Source organism: Euprymna scolopes, chromosome 15 (genome assembly GCF_053919585.1).
Source record: "Euprymna scolopes isolate OS-2025 chromosome 15, ASM5391958v1, whole genome shotgun sequence".
NCBI classification, from domain to species: domain Eukaryota; kingdom Metazoa; phylum Mollusca; class Cephalopoda; order Sepiida; family Sepiolidae; genus Euprymna; species Euprymna scolopes.
In genome coordinates, this window is record NC_136496.1 from 66,328,105 (window position 1) to 66,349,805 (window position 21,701).

Here is a 21,701-nt window from a genome sequence, read left to right on the forward strand (position 1 = left end):
TTTTAACAGAATTCTTTATTTAATCCACCGGGGTAGCATGTTCTCATTCCATCAACCATGACTGGGTAGAAATTTTATGTAATTCATAATTTTATTTTTGAGTGTTGCCCATACTGAGGCTTGAACCTTCAACCTCCAGAAGAGTGTAAATTTTACAACGGAATTTTACCAAGTACTTTATCCACTATGCCAAATTTTTATATTTAACATTAAAAGAAATACATCAATATTCAACAAGATATCATTAGATTTAAATTTAAAAGTTCATGTAAATATTTACCCTGTTACCCTACTATTGTAAATCTTTTTGAAGTGGCAAATTTTAAAATCCTATATTCCAAACATGTAGTTTGGATGTCCTGTTTAGTTGGCTCAAGGCATTCTCTCAATAATGGTAGACGTTTTAAGTTAATATCAATATTTCTTTCTGAGTAACCATTTCATTTTCTTTAGAGTTGGTCAATGTTGTTAAGATAGATAAAATTTATTTCGAATTGATTCCTTTCAAAATATACTTTATTCAACAAGGTTCATTTTTCTGATGACTACCATATTTTATTTTTATATTAAAATGGATGTCATATTTTTCCTATGTAGAAAATTTTCCTTATGACAATAATTATTGATGATGCTCCATTTAGTTAAAAGTATTTTTATAACTGATTAAATTTTACATATCACCAACTGAACTATTTAGTTAAAAGTATTTTTATAAACCATTTAGTTAAAAGTATTTTTATAAACCATTTAGTTAAAAGTATTTTTATAAACCATTTAGTTAAAAGTATTTTTATAAACCATTTAGTTAAAAGTATTTTTATAAACCATTTAGTTAAAGGTATTTTTATAACTGATTAAATTTGACATATCACCAACTGAACCATTTTTTTTTTTCTTTTTCTTTTTTTTCATTTAGAAAACATCATTTTATTTTATATATGGGATAATCACATTGCCACACCGATTCTTGTTGGATCACCAAAGTTAAGCAACGTTGCTTGGCTTGTTATTTTTAAAATATCTTTTACAAAAATACTTGATGATTTTTTTTTTTTTTTTTGCATAAAATAATAAATAAAATGTTATTATTTCACTGTTTTTAATGGTTCTGTATTATGAAAAATATACTACTTGATGAAATATTTAATTTCTTTTTTTTATTTTAGAAAAATAGAAAGAAAATGGAATACAATCATTTCAGATTTCAGAAAATAGAATACAATGATTTTTGGTATTCACCCAAAATCATTGTATTCTATTTTTTGAAAAGCATTTCTTTCTATTTTTCTGAATTCTGAATTTTTATAAAATTAGAATAAATTTTTTTTGTGTGTAAATGTTTTATGTATTTACAAAATAAATGTTCACAAAACAAATCTGTATATTATTAAAACTCTCATTATGTTGTTTTCTTGCTTGTTACCGTGCACACTTTTCATCTGTACATGAATGTTTAGATGCTCAGAAGGAAGGTGAATGACATGCAGAATAATGCAAATAATTATGAGAGTAAATGTGTAAAGAGAATATTAGGACATACACGGCACAATCATGTTAGATCACCAAAGTTAACTAACATCGAGCCTAGAAAGTACCAGATGCTGTACATGTCATCTTCTCTGATTAGGGTATACAAGTGACCGAGGACCACTTGTGAATTTCATATTCCCTTTACTCTTCCTCCATTGGAGGAAACCGGTTCAACCCACCTAGGATGAGTGCCACTGCTGCTAGGACATTAAGAGTTCTATAAATTGAAAAGTCCATCATGTATTTCTTGAATATTTCGAAATTTCAAAGGGTTTTTCTTGTATATTATAATAATATAGATAACAAATACAGACACAGCAGGTTACAGATAGTTTAACTAAATATAATAAATATAAATATTTGAATTTGAAGTATACAAACTTTTACCAAAGTGACCAAATTTAGCGTTAACTAAATAAATAAATAAATAAAAAGTTCATATTCTTATAAAAATCACATCTGAAACCTTTCAAATATTTGATAATATAAAAATGTGATGAAATCCAAATAGTATCCAAAATCAAAATGTCAGGAATGACAGGTTCACTTAAACTCGAATGTAATTACTGACACAAATAGAAGGATTCAATGACTTTTTTTTCAGCTTCCTTTTTATTATTCCCTGGGGTTCATTGTATAAGAAATGGCTAACACCGGTTATCACTAAGTGGCTGAATGTCACTTCAGTCACTTTAGACATTTTTTTTTTATTTAGATTTATGTAGGGGGCATTTTTTTTTTTTTTTAATGTCATATTACTGTCCCATCAGACATCAACATTAAAAGTAACTGATTTCAATTTATATCTAATTAACACCAAGCGTTTGGATGAAATAAATGAAAAACTAAAAAGAATGTATGAACCGAAAAATAGTATAATGAATAACTATATTATTATTATTATTATTATTATTATTATTATTATTATTATATAAGTAAAGCTTATGTTTTTAGATGATTGATAATTATTATGACTATTTAGACCACCGTCCCAACCCTGAGCGATTTTTCCAATGCCTCAACAAATGTAACTCCCTCCGACCCCCCCTCCCTCCCAGGTACATCTTGTTAAACTCACGACCCCCCCCTTCTATCCACCAAATCTGGTAATCAATATGGAATCTCATATAGAACCTTAAATTATTTTATTCAAATCAAGGGGTTCTGCTCAAAATCTCATACAAACTCCCTGAACCTGACAGAAAGACTCCCAAGCCCAACGTCGGCCAACACACCATTATATATATATATATATATATATATATATATATATAATTCTAGGTTAATATTTTCCAGAGGTGAAGCAACTAATGAAGTTTTAACGAGGTTAATGCAAGTCTTCAATACTGAAGTAGGGCAAGATATACTTATTTGTTTTACAAAAGCATTTTTATGTTGATAGACATTCATGAGTATGCTTTGGTTAGCCAGTTACAAGTAACTAGAGACCTCTTCAGGCGATATTGCTTATTCAGCTGACTTTTATTTCCTCTCCTGTTTTGTATATGTGTGACTCGCCCTTTTTTTTTTTTGTGAATGTGTCAAATTGATAGATGGCCTTATTTTAACACTTGTATGCTTAGAGTACATTTTTATTTCTATTTTTAGGTGTTGGTTTAGGTTTTTTATTTAATCATTTTATTTTATTTTTCTTATGTATTTTAATCTTAAATTAAAATTTGTTCTGTGTATACAGTTGTTTGCTATTTCATTTCTACGTTTTAATAAGATTTTACGGTTTTTAAAGTTTAGAATTTAAAATTTTTTCATTCAAACATAATCTACAGAAGTCTTTTGAATTTCTATATGTGCTGGTTTGTCTTACCATTTTCCAGTTGATTATTAGTGAACGACCTCTTTATTTTCTGATACTATTGACATGCACCATCCCCCAAAGTGTTAGGAAGTTAAAAAAAAAAAAAAAAAAAAGGAGGAAAAGCTATAACAAAGAGGATTTGATCAACAGATCAAAAGTATAGAAAATAAGGTTAGTAGAATGGCAATGGGGAGGATTGTTAACCAAGGTACACAAACGCCATCTAAAATAGGATGATTAATCAAAGTGCAGTAGTGACTGAGACAAACTATCAGACATAGAGGTTAATATATTCAAAGTTAGTTTATGGACAGTTTTAGGAGTGGAAATGAGTTTTGCAACAGTTTATAACAGGTGCAGTTTATGGACTGACTTGAATTTACAGTGTCCAGTTTGATATGATTGAAAGCAAATTGTGACTTGGACCAGATCGAGAAAGCTTTAGAAGACTGAGAGGAGCTGACATAAATCAACAACAAAGAGGCCTCTACAAATTACTAAGAAGTGAATGTTAGTGTTTAGAGAATCATTTACCGCTACGGTGTCACACTCACACACACACACACACACACACACACACACACACACACACACACACACACACCAACTGATATCTCTGGAATGTGTCAGAATTTTTTATGTTTTCTGTGTTGTAAGTTTTTTTTTATGCTTGTGAGCATGTGCTTGCCTCCTTTGCATTCACCAATATGCAAGAGATGACGATATGGCAAAAACAAGAAAAAACTAAGGGGAATGAAACCACAGCAATTGTTGCTGAGGGAGAAGAAACATGTGATCCCATATTTTGTGCTCCCAGTAATAACAGCACTAGCGACCGGTTACTGCTGATGCATAAAGGGTTATTGTAATAGAGGCAAGATTTATAAAGAAGCTACTGGGGTGGAGAGTTGCATCAAAATGATGGTTTACATCACATTAAAATTTTTTTTACATTTGTTTCAATCAACATAGATCATATCAATATGATCATACGCACAAACCCCTTTTTTTTGTTTCCAAAATAAAAAGAAAACATTTTTGGAATAGAAGGGAAGAACATTTCGTATACATCCACAGAGATTATCTTTTGTCTTTATTGTTAGACGGAAAGTTTCTATATATAAACAAACAGCCTTGCTTAGCTAGGTAGACAAGTAAATAGTGACAGCCAACCCAAACAACTGTTAAAACAGCCAAGTCATCACGTGTAGTCTGATACGAGTTGACAGAAAGCTTTGTCATCTACAAACATTTCAACACAGACATAACAAATCTATGACCATTTAGCAGCTGTAAAGGTACTTACCAATATATGCTGATGGATGGGGCATACAGCTCTTTTCTCATAGAACAGATGTTGCTAGTCTTTTTCTATTCTGTTATTTCTATGAATGGTGTTCAACCAAGTTCTAGTCTTTGGTTCCTTCTAGTAAGACATTCACAGCAAGAACTCTTCTTACTATCACAACAGAAAAAATTTTCCTTCCTCTGCATACCTAGCATCAGGCAGAATTTCCAAAAAAAAAACTCTCCATCTGTAGTAGAACATAAATATACCAGTCGACAATACAACAGACTCTCAAACCTTAGTAGGGTAACTAGTTTAAAAGAAGGCTGACTCTGATATAACAACTATGAATAGATAAGTATCTGCTGTGTAGTATGCATTATAGCCTGGAACAGTTATCAGTGGAGAATATGTCCTGCATAATCGACGATCTACTTAAAACAGATCTAGATGGTGGATAATTTTGTTTAGGGTCTTGCTGCCTTGTAAGATTATCCCCATCTGACGATCAAACTTATCATAGATTAAGATTCAAACGCTGGTTCTGTCTCTGCAATCTGTTATTTATTTTGTTAATGTAAAAAGCACACACACACACACACACCTGGGTCAAAGAGAAAGAACCAACCATATATGAACATACGTTTACAGACTCTTTAGAATAGACACACACACACACAGTGTGAGTCACCTGATATCCAGCTGTCAGGTTCTGCTCGGGGATGGCTACTATATAATGTGACACAATAGAGTATGTCAATATCTCTATTAGACCATCTATAGAAAGTTGAATATCAAATGCAACACATAGAAGGAACATATACCAGAAAGAAGTGTTGGAAATAAGTCAGTCACCATCTGCTATGATTATGCAATTCTTATTGTTGAAAACCAAGCTATCAAATCTGATATAGTGATATGAGATAAGAAGAAGAAAGAAGCAACCTTAGTAGAAGTTAGTGTCTCCAATGATGCTGGGTTAAACAGAGCTGAGAAGTAATAGATCACGAAATACCAAGAGCTTATGTGTACGACATGAAAAGAAACTGGAATCTTAGGAAGATCTCTACTATTCCAGTAATTATAGAAGCAACCAGATTCCTGAAAACAGAATTTCAAAACCTACCTGGCAAATATACCCGGTGAGCCAGGTGCAAACAAGATATAAACAATTGCACTTAAAGGGATGGTTAGAATCTTAAAAAGAAAAAAGATCTCTCAGTTGGTATGTATGAGAAGGTGGACGAATGTCTGATATCTGGAAGACTCGACATTGTTTGGTATTGAATGGAAAACTCTGTCTCTTTTATTATTTTCATAATGTTATATCACTTCCCCCCCCCCCCCGTGTCACCCTCTAATATAGTCAGAAGATGCCTGAAATTTTAGAAAACTCTGAATTAGGATCCTATACAAACGATTTAAATTTCATTCATGGCTCACCATCTTGAAATATGGCATAATCCAACTCATAATGTTTAAGAATGATAGGGGAGAGACAGTAACTGTCAATAAATAGCATTATAGTAATAATAAATTTCGTATAATAATTAATTATATACTAAAGAAGACGTGCCAAGCATTACAATCGCCATGACATGTAAAAAGAAAAAAAAAAAAACAAAAAAAAAAAACTGTATTTTTCCGATGAAGATTCTGCTATGAATAAATATATTGAATTTAATTTTTAAAAATGTTTATTGAATGAAACTCGTCACGTTAAATTTTTGAATTTTGAATTCCATATCAACAGTGCTTACTATAATACTATAAACAGTGAACTTTCTATTACTTAATAATTAATTTAGTGTAATGATAATTTTAATACAAATATCTGAGCCTCTGTTTTTAGGCTCATTGTACATTTGTTTTATTTTGTGCAACTTCTATTTTCAGGGCTCACTTCCATATGAAATGACTTTTTCATACTTTATTTTTAACCTTTCATTTTCTTTGTTTGTCCTCAATCAATTTTAGTATTCTCCTCTGACACAGCCATAAATTATTTATATATCAAGAGTTTAATAAATTTAGGTAATCATTATCATGGCCAACATAAATCATTTTAAAAAGAAATACAATTGATAAATTAGTCAAAAACAATTTATTTTGCTTTACCTACTCATTATTTCTGTTAAAAAATAAAGTTATAGACCTTTTGAAGTAGCCATCTTTGTTTAAGTTTGCTTTGAGTCGGTATTTATATATACCGATTCAAAGCAAACTTAAACAAAGATGGCTACTTTGTTCAGCACCAATAGTTACACAAAGTTTAAAAGCTTCTAACTTCTATTAATTCTTTTTAACACAAATATGCCACAAATGAGTAGGTAAACCAAAATAAGTTATGTTTGAATAATTTCCCAATTGTATTTTTTTTTAAATAATTTCTTTGGCTAATAGTAATATTTACTCAGAATTAAAACAGTTTTTGAATTCTGATTTTTTTTTTTTTTTTTTTTTTTTTTAAATATTTCTCCTTCATTTGAGAATGAGAGCAAATTTTTTAAAAACTTGTAGAGGAGCGTTTTATCTTTGTTTAGGAGACGTATGTTAGCGACTTAGATTTCTTTTTTTTTCTTCCTAAATACATTTATTCAACAAATAAAAAATAATTAAATGCTCTTTTTCAAAATCAATATGCAAATATTAAGACATTTCATTGGATGCTTTGCTAGCTTTGCAAATTAAGAGAATGCTAAGGCATTTCTATGGATAGTAGTAATTGAGAGGTGCTTGTAAAGCCAAATCAATCCGTGATAGTTCCTGGTTTGGTGCATCATCAACTGTTCAAGACTGTTGAGGAAGTTATATGTGCAGTGAGGCCTGTTGCTCCACATCTTTCCACAGCAATTAGTTGGAACACAAATCTGATGAAGACCAGCATATTTTGATTGATTTGCAGTCCTCTGCTGCATGTCTAGGGTTTGTTGCCAATTCTGTTACTGACGAGGGCACAAAAATGTTGACACAAATCACATCTCATATAAGAGACCTGCCGTTTGCAAAGGAAAATGCCATCAGAGCACAAGATCATTCATCATTCCCTCTATAGAAGCTAACTAGTTTGAGAATGAATGGAAAATCAGCAATGTCTATGGCCCGTCAGACAATATCATTATGCACTGATCAAGAGCACTGTGTCTAAGGAATCTGCTGGAACTCCTTCTATATGAAAAGGTGTGGAGTCTATATATAGCAACCAGTTGATCGCAATGGCACTTTCAGCGCTGCACACTCTTGAACATGTGCACAGGGTGACGGCAAATTTGAGTTTGTCATCATCAAACTAGGTTCACGATAGCTGATGACAGAAAGGCTGTTAGCCATCAGCCATCATATGGCTAACTTGCAGCTTGACAGCAAACCAGATGTTAGTTGTACAGTGTTCTTAAGGATTCGATTCTAATCTTCATCCTGATTGTATTCTAGCTTTTCTGTCTCCCTATCTGCTCCGGAATAAGGCCAGCTCTCTTAAGACAGGAGATAGATTATGGATCAGGTGGTTGATAGGAGATTTGGATGCTTCATGTAGAATACTTTCAACCAGATCCTGCCTTGTGCAGATGGAGGAAACATAAGCCAGCAATCAGTTGTTAACTGAAGTTCAAATCCACCAAAAGAGATGGGAAAGGTAGCTTGTCGTCAACCTACTGTCACAATCAATGCTGTAGATGGCCGCTGCTATGTCCAGAATTACACAATCTAGTTTGCTTACATTAAAACTGGTAACCTGTCATACTACGGAAAGAGAATAAAAGTATTTGGAACAAATAAGCAGTTGGATGCTTATTAATAAGTAGGAGCTGAAGTGAGATGTTGTACGTGTTTGTAAATTTTTTTTTTTATGTCGGCTTGAATTGCTGGTTTTTAATTATCTATCCATTATGTTGTATATTGAATTTGAAATAGATGAAAATGTATTTATTAAATATAGACAACTTGTGTTACAATCAAAGATGAATGTAAACATTGAGAGTCATAGAAAATTTAAAGAAAACGAAAAGTTCTTTTGTTTGTAAAGAGAAATTGAGTATTTGTGTTTATTTCGGTTGGCGACGTATGTGTGTGCGTAAATGGGATAGGCATATATGTATATTATCATGCATGGGTTGTCATTGAGAGCGTATTTATGGATTGTACATACTGGCTGCTGTGTTTAGCGATTTGTGAAAGACTCTCATTGTGTCTGCTGAGATCGTTTGACCAGAGGCCAAAGCTTTTGAGAGCATACCCATGTGCATTATGTTTGGAAGAAAAATAGCAAAGAGAAAGAAAGTTGTATGCTTGAGTGTTCATAGTACGCTTGGATTTTCAACCGTTAATATTCTCGCTTCTCTGGTTCGTTGAAAGAAACTGCTGATTGGAAATTTTGCTCGATTGAAAGCCCATATGTAAAACAACATTCACTGCCATTTTTAACAAAAAGATGTAATCAGTTTAATTTCTTTTTATTAATAGAATATGTTTTTGGAACAAGTTTCCAGATCTGATTAAGAACAAGGGCGTATGACATTTTGAGATGGAAGTGAATGACTTCAGAAATAATGGTGACAAACCAATAGTTCCCTCTTAATCCGTCCATTTTTTTTTTTAACAGGGTTGTTTTTTTTGTTTTGTTTTTTTTGTTTTGTTTTTAGATATATTAAATGGTCTATGCAATGCATTGTTTTTGTTTATTATGGTTGAATTGAGTAGATAAAAAGGGAGGTTCCCAAAGAGACATAATAAATAAACACTTAATTGTATTTATTAAATGGATAGTGTTTCTTAAACAAATACAGCAAGTTGTTTATTGTCCAAACTGCTTTTTGAATAAATCTTTTTGTCTCCAGGTCAAGTGAATGCTGTATGTATCGTGGAAAAATTTCTAGTCACGGTGTAGTTGCCGTTTAGCTGAGGATTTATTTATTTTTTGTTAAAAGGGATTGTGTGTGTATTTGGTTTCTTATTCAAATATTGATTCAACTTTCGTTCTTTGTTTTTTCATTTGCTCAGTTTTTTTCTCTATTTAAGTCTTATTGCCCCCCCTCTCTCTCTCTCTCTCTCTTTCTCTCTCTCTCTCTCTTTCTCTCTCTCTCTCTCTCACACACACACACACTCACACTCACACACACACACACACACATATATATATATGAAAGTTAAATATAAATATTATCTTAAAAGTTGGAAACTATCAAGATAATAAAAAGCTCAACATACTAGCTAGAACAATTAAAGAAATGGGAAAAATAGATAATGAAAATAAAATTGAAAAATCGACAGTATTTATTGATCCGCCAAATTCAAACAATGAATTATAATAATGAAATATCCTTAATCTATAGCTTTCCAACGATGTGCGCTTTTCATTAGAGGATAGACATTAGTATAAAAAAAAAAAAAAAAATGCATTACTGGTTAGTATGAATTTGAAAATGTATATTAAAAATATATAAGAAACTCTCGGTTACTTTCCACCATCCCCCTCCCTCTCTTTTTCCACCTCTCTCTCTCTCTCTCTCTCTCTCTCTCTCTCTCTCTCTCTCTCTCTCTCTCTCTCTCTCTTATAGCATCTATTAATAAGTAGAGGATTTGCACTAAGATGAAATAATCAATTCTATTCTGGTAGGTTCAATCCCTGCTAGCATTTTCTCTGGATTACATTAGCTCAGAAAAGGAAACTGGGTTTGGGGAGAAGGGGGTGGACAAAATCCTGTTGTATTATTTTTTATCTCCTTTCGCTAAAGCTGTAAGAAAATGGACAAGACTAGTAAAAACGGAGGAGGGGGTGACACAAAAAATGCGACAGGAAAAAAAAAGAAGTGAAATGGAGCAAAGAAAAAGTGTGATAAACCAAGATTAAGAAATAATGATTGGAGGAAGTGGGGGGGGGAGATACGGGATAAATTGGGTTGGCTTAATGGGGAGTGATAATGGAAAAGAAGATAAAAGGGATTTGGATTGGGATTATGGATAAAATAAAAATTGGAAAAGGCTGGAAAGAAATACAGAAACGCTGGGGCTGTGGAAGAAAGTTTCGAAGTGAAAAGAAATAAGGTGAAAACGGCAACGAATCGACATTGAGAGACACGTGTGTACATACAAAATGGAGCTATTAAACGTGATATGGGACAAGGAGAAAGAAGTATCCTTAGAAACTAGTGCCTCCAATGCTGGGTTAAACAGAGCTGAGAGAAAAAAAAAAATGAAATCTTTAGAAAATCTTCATCATTCCAGTAATTATAGGAGCAACCGAACTCATGAAAAAGAATTTCAAAAGCTACCTGGCAAATATATCCGGTGAACCAAGTGCAAGAGAGATACAAACTATTCCACTTTAAAGGAACAATTAGAATCTTGAATCTGTTGGAATATGAGATAGCAGGTGAATGGCTGACATTCCATAGGATGCCCCATCCTCCACTAGAACAAAATGATTTTTTTTAAGTGGTTAAAGAATGAATAAAGAATAATGGCTAGGAAAAATATCAATGGAATAAAAAAAAAAAAATCCCAAGAGAATATAATGAAAAACTGTTAAAAGAAAAGGTAGCAAAACTAATCTTAATAATTTGTATTGTTTGGATTCATCGGACTACTGTTCTCATCTTGAGTGTGATTTTATGTTTCGGTCAATATATATAATCTTCTATATAATAATATAACCTTCGATCTTCTTGTCGAACTCAGGAATTTGAACGGAATTTCAAGCAGAACCCTTTATATACTTAACAGAGTTAGCATGCTCGTGCTCCATCAGCCATGACTGGATAGACGTTCAAATTCCTGAGTTCGACAAAATACACCCGAAGAAGGTCGGCAATTATATCGACTGAAACGTGAAAATCACACTCAAGATGAGAACAGTAGTCCGATGAATCCAAATAATACGAATAATCAATCTTCAAAAAAAATAAAATTAAAAAATGTTGTAATCTTAATGTTGTTTATCTCAATAACTATGCTATATGCATGCCTGTAATTCACTTTGATAAAACAAATAAGTGCTCAATTATTTGTGCAAGAGTATATGGATGTTCATCTGTCAGAATGACTAGGACTATCTGATTATCCTGGAGGGATGATAGATGATATGCATTGAATTGTGAAGCAAGGGTTGCGCAATTCCTAACTACTCCTATCCTGAGTGTGACAAGGAGAAGTCCTGAATGACTGAAAACAATGCTGAGATAAGCGGAGAGCATATACAGCACCTGGTATTCCTAAATGGTCAACCATTTTAGTACTGCCCTGGTTCAATGATGCTTAACTTTGGTGATCTGATGCGAACCATGATGTCAATACGCTTATGCTAAGAGCATATACATTTTTATTCAATAAATACTATATATTGGTTACACGGAAACACTGAAGACTCAACTCACAGGGTTGAACATATCAAATGTGACTGATTTACTAGTCAACGTTTTAATAGTCGGCTGATGATACATTTGATATTTGTAACCTTGTGGGTTGAGGTTCCAATGTTTCCGTGAAACCAAAGGTACCAATGGAAGATCAAACTAATGTATAATGGCCATTGAATTAAAATGTGTGTGTATATATATATAATTCATGGGGGCATATGTTTATTCAATTATATTTCACCTTTTATTTTTACCAAGCCTTTAATTTATGAAGCTCAATGTAACTAAAGAGCATATACAAATAAATGACAAAAGTTTATATTCCAAATGTCAAGATGTTGACTATCTTACCGTTTATTTCTTTAATTATGTTGACATGCACAATTTTTGATAGCACTTATTTCATAGCGCAGAATCATTCATGTAATTATCTTAATTCTTGAATTTTTTTCCGCCCTTAATGCATCAGAAGAAAATACATTTATTAATTTTAAAAGAAAATTAAGGCATATGGACATGATTACAAAATCCGAAAATTGGGAGAGAAGTTGCAATTATTTGGATTTTGTTGTGTGTGTGTGTGTATTTATATATTTGTATGTACAGGATTCACTCCTAAACTAATTATCATGAATTTTGAAACACAACTGATAGGTATAATGGGTCAATATGTGGGCTATATTTACTTTAATTTAGTTTGATGTAAAGAGGGTGGAAGTCCTTTGTGGTAATTTAGATATCTTTGAATTTTGTGAAACTTTAACAATATGTATTAGACATGAGTTAATACATATTCCCCAAATTTCCATTTCTTTGATATACCTTAAGATGTTTTTAAGGGTATTGAGTACAACTTCCCATTTGAAAACTAAAATATTTCAGATTTGATTCATAGTTAAAAAATCATTTCTTCTTAAAAACCATTACGGTTAAGTCTTACACTCTTAAAGATTTTCTTAAAATCAAAATCATGTAATGGATCAAAATTGGAACAAGGAATCTAGACATAAGGTTTAGTAGCATATATATTCTAATTTTTTTCGTAAGGGAAATAAAAGTGGTGCAAAAATATTCCATGGATTATTAATGGATTATTAAATAGTAGAATAGCTGTCTGTGAATGAACTTTAATCTTTGCTCCCTGCTTTCACAGCAAGAACTTGTCTTTTACCGCGACTGCAAAGTTGGTTTTGTATTCTGTCAAGGCAGGAAACGATGTTTTGAGCAGCATCTTCCCAGATGTGGCAACAGCAACAGTACTCCGTCATATTTGACCTTTTATATGGGTAGTGGATTGCACCAGGACTTTTACCAAAGTTCCTAGCGAGGAGGCATAGATTAAAGCTCAGTCGAGCCCCTTCTATGAAAATAATGATCGTAAAGAAAAACTAGCAACGACTCATCTGTGGGAGAGAGGCTATAGAGTGAAGAAGAGGATGTTATCCACTAGATTACAAAGTCGACTTTGTACCCTGTCAAGGCAGGACATGATGACCTTAATAGCACCTCTCCAGGTGTGGCAGCAGTACTCCATCTTAGGACGTATTTGAATCGCATACAAGTAGAAGATTGTGTCAAGTGTGATATACTTTCTAAAGCAATAGAATGATCCAACCATCTTTCCACGACTTTAGCAACAGATTTCATGTAAGTCTTCCATTTAAAGTCGGAAGTGAAGGTCAATCCATGACGCTTATCAAAGCAGCAGGCTTCCTCGGGATGAAAGCCATTTATTTCAGTTGGGGCAAATGAAAAGAAAAATCGTTGGCCGGGTGTCCCGGATGTTTGTTTAAAAAAAAAAACAAAAAAAAACCCAAGCCTTGACGCGCAGTTGGAAAATAATAAAATATGAAAAAACAAACGTGCGACGTTTAACGGCAGGTGCCCGTTTTTGATGAGTTAATGACGTCAACTTTGAGTGCAGGACAATGTTTTATTTACCGCGAGTCTGTTCGCTTCTCCTTTTTTTTTTTTAATACGAAAAAGCTTAATGCACATGCGGCGATCGAAAATTGTTTAATATTTATCTTTTCAAAGTCGGGCAAATTAAATAAACGGGTGACCCCGGTTGTTAACTCGTAGATATTATCATTTAGGCGCGATATAAAAAGTTTTAAGAAATTGTGAGGCGACCGATCGGTTCTCGGAAAGAAGCCTTTCTTGGACACACACACACACATTTTCGCTTTTATATTTATAGATTTCAAATTGCTTGGATTTTGAGAACTTTAAATAGAATGACACTGCAAAGAAATACAAGATTGAACCAACGGACACGACCTAAAAAATAACAGAATTCCCCAGTAGAATAAATAAATAAATTAGATACTAAAAATGGTTTGGCGCTGTTTTTTACAATTTGTCATTCTGCTCGGGGAGATAACTCTCTTTTACTAAGAGATTCGTTGATTTTTTTTATCTCATAATGTAGGACGCTCAAACTAACGATACTTTTTATTAAATCAAAACATTAAAATAAAAAAAAAAGCTGCGACGAATTTTTTTTTATGTGACAAAGTTGATAACATTGACAATATAAAATGTAGTCTTTACGCGATTATTAAGGAAATCGTTTCTGTTTTCATATCATAATTTCCAGACGCTAAAACCAACGATATTTTTATTAGATGAAAACATTTAAAAAAGGAGCTGTGGCAATTTCTTTTCTACATGTTTTACTATTTTTTTTTGTTCTCCTGATTCTTTTGTCTCCCAGTTTTTCGTCTGCTAAAATTTTAATCATATGATTACGGTGGGGCGTGCCGCTTGTTATGGATTTAGCTGAATACGATATTTAAAAATCACTTTATTGGTATTTATGTTATCAGGTTGGCGACTACACCTAACAATTTAATAAACAAAAAAGATATCGTAAAACTTGAATTTAACTTTAAAATACTATTTAAAATAGCACTTTTTAATACTATTTAAACACCACTTTATTATATATATCTATATCCATATATCTATAAAAGTGAAATTGTGCGTGTGTGCATTTCCCTACCAAACTACTCTGTCAATTTTCGAGATTTGACATAAGGAGTATTAAGATTTGGGGAAATCTTTTTAATCAGTTTTCGGACAGACATTTGGTTGTCAAGGGGTCAAATTTCAACGATTTGACTTTTGAAAACTCTACCAAACTCCTCTGCCAATTTTGGGTCTAAACACTTTAAATTTTAGATGTAGGTTACTTGGACATGGATCAAACTTTTGAATTTGATTTGAGTCTAAAATAAATGTTAAGAGGTCAAAATTGGGGTCAAAGTTAAAAATATTTTACCTCTGCGGTCTCTATCAAATTACTCAGCCAATTTTTGGTCTAAACATTTGAAATTTTACATAAAGTGTATTCAGACATAGGGCAAGCTTTTTAATCGGTTTTTGGCCGAAATTTTAGTTGCCAAGGGGTTAAAGTTCAAAAGATTTTACCTTTGCGGTCTCTAGCAAACTATTCAGCCAATTTTGGGTCTAAAAATTTGAAATTTTACGTTCAGGGTATTCAGACATGCAGCGAGCTTTTTAATCAGTTTTTGGGCAAAAATTTGACTGCCAAGAGGTCAAAGTTGAAAGAGGTGACTTTTGAAGACTCTACCAAACTCCTCCACCAATTTTGGGTCTAAACACTTGAAATTTTAGATGTAGGTTACCTGGACATAAGTCAAATTTTTTAATATATATATATATAGAGTTATGAACAGTACATAGGACCCAAGCAAAGCCGGGCTGAACTGCTAGTATGTATATATATATATATATATATATATATATATATATATATATATGTATGTATATACTGGCATTTCAGCCCGGCGTTGCCCGAGTGTTTGGATGTGTGTGTTGAGCAAAAAAAAAAAAAAAAAATGGTAGTAGGAAGGCAGGCTCGAACCCATACCGCGAAGGAGGAAAAGAACGGGTAAAAAACCTGACGTCTTTGCTGTTACGATCACCGCCAAACCGGAAGTGACATAGGTTTTACTTAAGGCTAGACAATCGAAAGGAGAGGATGACTTTCAAAAATATCGGCGAAAAAACTGACCCCCCCCCCGCAAAAAAGTGCTCAGTTAAAGGCGAAGATATTAATGTTTTTAGCCAATTTTTCGATATTTGTTGTCTGAAAGGTCGACTTCAAAACGATACTTATCTTGTAAAAATCCGTCGCCTCTGTTGAAAGTTTTAGGCAGACATGCAAACATACATACATACATTTATGCATTGGTACCTAAAAAATTTCGACCCAAACCGATGAAAAAGCTTGCCCTATCTCTGAATGCCCTTTCTGTAAAATTTCAAATGTTCAGACCAGAAATTGTCTGAATAATTTGGTAGAGACCGAAGAGGTCAAATTTTTAAAAACTATTATGACTCCTTAAAATTTATTGTTTTGGGCTCAAATCAAGTTATTAAGTTAGATCCATGTCCAAGGAACCTACATCTAAAATTTCAAATGTTTAGACCCAAAATTGTCGGAGGAGTTTGGTAGAGTTCTCAAAAGTCAAATCGTTGAACTTTGACCCCTTAACAGCCAAATTTCTGGCCGAAAATGGATCACAAAGATTTTCCCCAATCTCAGTAGCCTGTATATTAAATTTTGAGTCTGTAGACTTAAAATTGACAAAGTTATTGCATAGGGGAATGTGTATATATATATATATATATATATATACACACACACACACACACACACACACACACGCGCGCGCGCACGCGCACTTTTATAGATATACTAGCATTTCAGCCCGGCGTTGCTCGGGTGTTTGGAGGTGTATGCTGAGCAAAAAAAAAAAAAAACGGTCAATATTTTTAAACTTTGACCCCTATTATGACCCCTTAACATATTTATTGTTTTGGGCTCAAATCAAGTTATTAAGTTAGATCCATGTCCAAGGAAACTATATCTAAAATTTCAAGTGTTTAGACCCAAAATTGTCGGAGGAGTTTGGTAGAGTTCTCAAATGTCAAATCGTTGAACTTTGACCCTTAACAGCTAAATTTCTGGTCGAAAACCGATCACATAAATTTCCCTAAATCTCAGTACCCTGTATATTAAATTTCGAGTCTGTAGGCTAAAAATTGACAGTTATTGCGTAGGAAAATGTACACAGACAGACAGACACACAGATACAGACAGGCAAGGCACACAGACACGTTCACTTTTATAGATAGATAGATAGATAGATAGATAGATAGATAGATAGATAGATTAAACAAAATATATGCGTATGCATAAATATATATGGAAACAATTTTTTGTTTACTGTAAAAATTTTACGCAAATATTATGCAAGTATAAATCATGTAGAATATCTGCGTGAATATAATTACACGTAATAGTAAACTAAAGATGATTATCCCATAAGAAAACCGAAAAAACTAATAGGAATTAATTAAAATAAATGTTTAAAAGAATGTGCAAATTGGCTAAATCTTTTGCTAGTGAATGCATTTCCACAACCCATATATAACAAAATCGTATTTTCTTTTTAAATAAATAGAAAAGAGGGGTTTTAATATGAATATCAATACACACAAAAGAAAAACGAATTTAAAGGATAGATAGATTTATATTTGGGGCGGGGATCGGAGTCAGTCTCGGAATTTGCTGGAGAGTGGAGCACTGGAGCAGTAACTATATAAAAATCATTTTATCATGTATAGTTTTTTGTGTGGAGGGGGGTGACTTAGCGAGATAAAGGACAATTTGAATAAATGCACAATGATTTAAATTTGTAATTATAAAAAAAAATCATTGTGAATTTATTCAAATGGTCCTTTAAAAAAAAGAAATATGTAAATTAAAGTGATGCTTATGCTATCGTGCTATTTTTTAAATAGTATTTTCAAGTTTTACAATGTCTTTTTTGTTTGTATTAAATTATTAGGTGAAAGTACATAACAGTAACAAAACATCCGCCAGCTCGGTAACATAAATGCATAAGTCCCAATAAAGTGATTTTTAATATCGTAAGCGACACTTCCTTGGTTTATTTTATTCTCGCTACACCGCAATCAATCACGTGATTAAAATTTTAGCAGACGAAAAATTGAGAGACAAAAGGATCAGGAGGACCCCCCCCCCTTTTTTTTTTTTATTAAAGAGTAAATGTTATGGTAAGTTTTTTTTTAAAGATGGTTTTTAACCTTAAAAAATACAAAGAATGAAACTAATAAAACAAGGATTAAACTTTTAAAGTCGCAGCGACTTTTTTTTTTTCTTTTTACTGTAACAAATTAATAACACCGACATCTACTTTTTAACATTACAAAAAATGAAAATGCGACGGTAGTTGTAGAGGAATTGTAATTTTTATTAAACAAACCTGCGATTTATTATTTAAACACTAGATGTTAGTGTTATTAATATTATTAGCTTTGTTCAGTAAAAAAAAAAAAAAAAAAAAAAAAAAAGCAACCTTTTTCATATTTTCATCCTGAAGGTTATCAACTTTGTTACATTAAAAAAAAATCGTCGCAGCTTTCTTTTTTTAATGTTTTGATTCAATAAAAAGTATCGTTGTTTTGAACGTCCTAAATTATGAGATGAAAAATTGAACGAATCTGAGATTCGTTCATTTTTTCAGGGCAACAACTCTCTTATTCGTCGAATCTCTTAGTAAAAGAGAGTTGTCGCCCTGAGCACAATGACAAATTGTAAAATAGCGTCAATGGTTTTAAGAATCGGAATAGAAGCCGCAAAAGTTTTTTTTTTTTTTTTTTTTTTTTTTTGTACTTGTGCAATTTACAAACTCTGTTGAAATAATATTATTTAGAAAGTTATTCTTAATATGAGGCAGGTGTGTGTGTTGGGGGGGGTTAAACTATTCTCTGCTTTTCATTTAACAATTTAATAAACAAAATGGTCGATGTGGCCTGGTTGTCCACTAAAGACTTACCTACAAAGAGATGCTTTTTAGGGTCATTATCCCCCAACCTCCTCATGTTAAGAACAGCTTTCGAAATAAACACACTCAACCTCCCCATGTTAAGAACAGCTTTCGGAATAAACACCCTTTTTGCACCCTTTGAAGACTTTTCAGTGGGACAACCAGGCCGCGTCGGTCAACAAATTATACCATAAAATTGATTTGTTGGTTGGTTGTTTTTGTATTACGGCATATCAACCCTTTTCAGGTTGTTTAATGTCTAATCCAGTGATTTGGAAGAAAAACTTTTAATAGAATATATTTTTGGTGCTTCTACACTTTATCGCCAAAATTGGAGACGCCATTTTATTTCATGCACCTGCTGTCCAAATGCAAGGGAGAAACCATTATTTTAAACTATGGCCGAAGCATGAAATAAAAAAATTAAACTGGAGAACGATTGCTTCCGGAAAGAGAAAGAATAAATTAACCTAAAATTAACATTTAATTACTTCCAGAAACGTGGTAAAAACGACATTACTGGAGAAAATGAATCTTGACAATATTACTCAAGAAGACATCTAGTAATTGTCTGTGTTTTTGAGATGAGGTGTTTTCATTGATTGAGATTGTCGGACTGACTTCCTGATCTTGGTTGTTATAGTTACAACGTTTCGGCCGTTTTGCCCTCTGGCCTTCATCAGGTGTTTTGTATCGAACTGGGGAACCGTTTGTTAGGAGTCCCGAACCCAACCCTTTATTATTATTACGGGGGTACCGTGTTCGGACTCCAGCTAGGCTCTGGGATATAGTTGCTGATTCTCAAACAAACGGTTAAGCTTATAACTACTTGAAAAATGTAATTCAAACCCTTTTTTTTTCCATTAAAGGAGCAAAAACCAAATTTAAAAAAAAATAACAAGTTTAATAGCAAATTATGCAATATTTGTTTTTTTTAAATCGGTTTTCTTTAAAAAAGATGTAAAGAAAATTAACGAAATTTTACTTACTTCGATTATAAAAAAATATATATAAATTCCAAAAAATCACTTACCTATAAAAATTCTATTCAATATGTACTTCCATTGTTCATTGTTAAGAATTTATCTATTCCATGTCCTTTTTAAATAAAATACCTTTTTAAACAAGGCTTAAAAAAAAAAACGCGAAGTCATTTTTTTTTTTGACTGTTCAAAATCTGATTTTTTTCGCGATTATCTTATGGTGACTTATAAACGCCAAAATTAATCTCTTTTTATTGCGTGCTGTTAACCAAAATTAGTATTTTGGGGTGTCCGTAGGGGGGGGGAGCACACATTCACTTATAAGTTTTTGTCGTTAAACGAAAACCCCAGTCGACCGATTTTTTTTTAAAATTCTCTTAATGAAATACACGAGTTTTTGATTATTATACTTTATTTCTACTTTATCGAGTAATTTTTTTTTAAATATCTAAAAAAAAGAAAACATTGAATGAAATAGAAAAAATTCTCGTCAGCGTCCGGTATTTACTTGACGATATAAGCATAACATGAGCTTTCATTAAAAAAAAATCAACGTGGTTAAAAAAAAAAAAAAAAGGTTTTACACTTTGGACTTTACAGGTAAATTTCCGAAAAATACTTTTTTTGTTGTTGTTTTAAATTAGAATATTTTATTTATTGATCTTTTATCTTCAATTTGTGATATATAAAACTTTGGTCAGGAAGTTAATTATTTAAATTTTAATAGATATTTCGGTAAATTTTTAGATTAGGTCCACCTCCACAATTTTCTTTTAAATGACGACTTATGTAGGTTTTCGACTATGCTGAATACGGAAATCGCATTGAAATTTTGCAGAAATAAGTAGTTAGCGAGATATAAAATGTTGTATTATGCATTGTATTCTTTGGCGGCCATCTTTGTTACGCGCGCGCGCCATAAACAAATATACGCGCGTAACAAAGATGGCCGCCAAAGAATACAATGCATAAAAAACTTTTTATATCTCGATAACTATTATTTCTGCAAAATTTCAATGCGATTTCTGTATTCAGCATAGTCGAAAACCTTTAAGAATCGTCATTTAAAAGAAAATTGTGGAGGTGGACCTAATCTAAAAAAAAATATCGACATTTCAAAATAGGGGGGGGGTGAATTAAAAAAAAAATGTTTGTCTAAAATATTATATTCGGTTTATTGGAAAGAGTATAAAACTTCACATTGACGCTAAAAATACCGTAAAAATTTAACCAATAGAAAAATTTTGACAGATTTTTAAAGTTTAAAAATTGAAAAAAAATTTCACTCGTAAAATTCAATTGATTTCATACGTAAAAAAATGTCTGGTTAAACGAGCATCGGCACTTTATAAACAGTTGTTTTTTTTTGTTTTTTTTTAAATAGAAAATATTTCTATTACTTTTTAAACAACTTTAATAGTTTATTTTGGAAGTATATTCCATACAGAAAATAAACAACCCACTTTAAAAAGAGAAATTACGAGCTTTTTTAAATATTTTATTCGCAGTTTTCTGTTAGGGGTGTCAAAAACTCCCCAAAAATTCTGATACACCTATGGCTCCACACTCTCCAAAGCCCGAAAGCTGGGCCTCACCATTAAGGTCATATCTAGGAACCGTAAAAAATGCTTCGAAAATTCTAAAAAATAATAACACGGGCCATAAACTAAACCACACAAACACTATTTTTTTAATTATTCCCAATCGTCGAAGTTCCAAAGTTTTAATACGTTTTTATTTTTTAATGTAAAGACAAATCTAACCTTCGAGTTAGGATCAAGGTATAGTATTTTTTCGGGGTGAGGAGCAATGAGCATTATCTTTTCGTTTAAAATGTTGCATATTGTT

The 21,701-nt window shown here is 32.3% G+C and overlaps 1 protein-coding gene across 5 annotated transcripts in view; it reads left to right on the forward strand.

Moving 5' to 3' along the window:
- The window catches only part of LOC145293856 (glycerol kinase 5-like), a 420,415-nt gene that overhangs the window by 126,350 nt on the left and 272,364 nt on the right, over positions 1-21,701 (forward strand). The window lies entirely within an intron of this gene.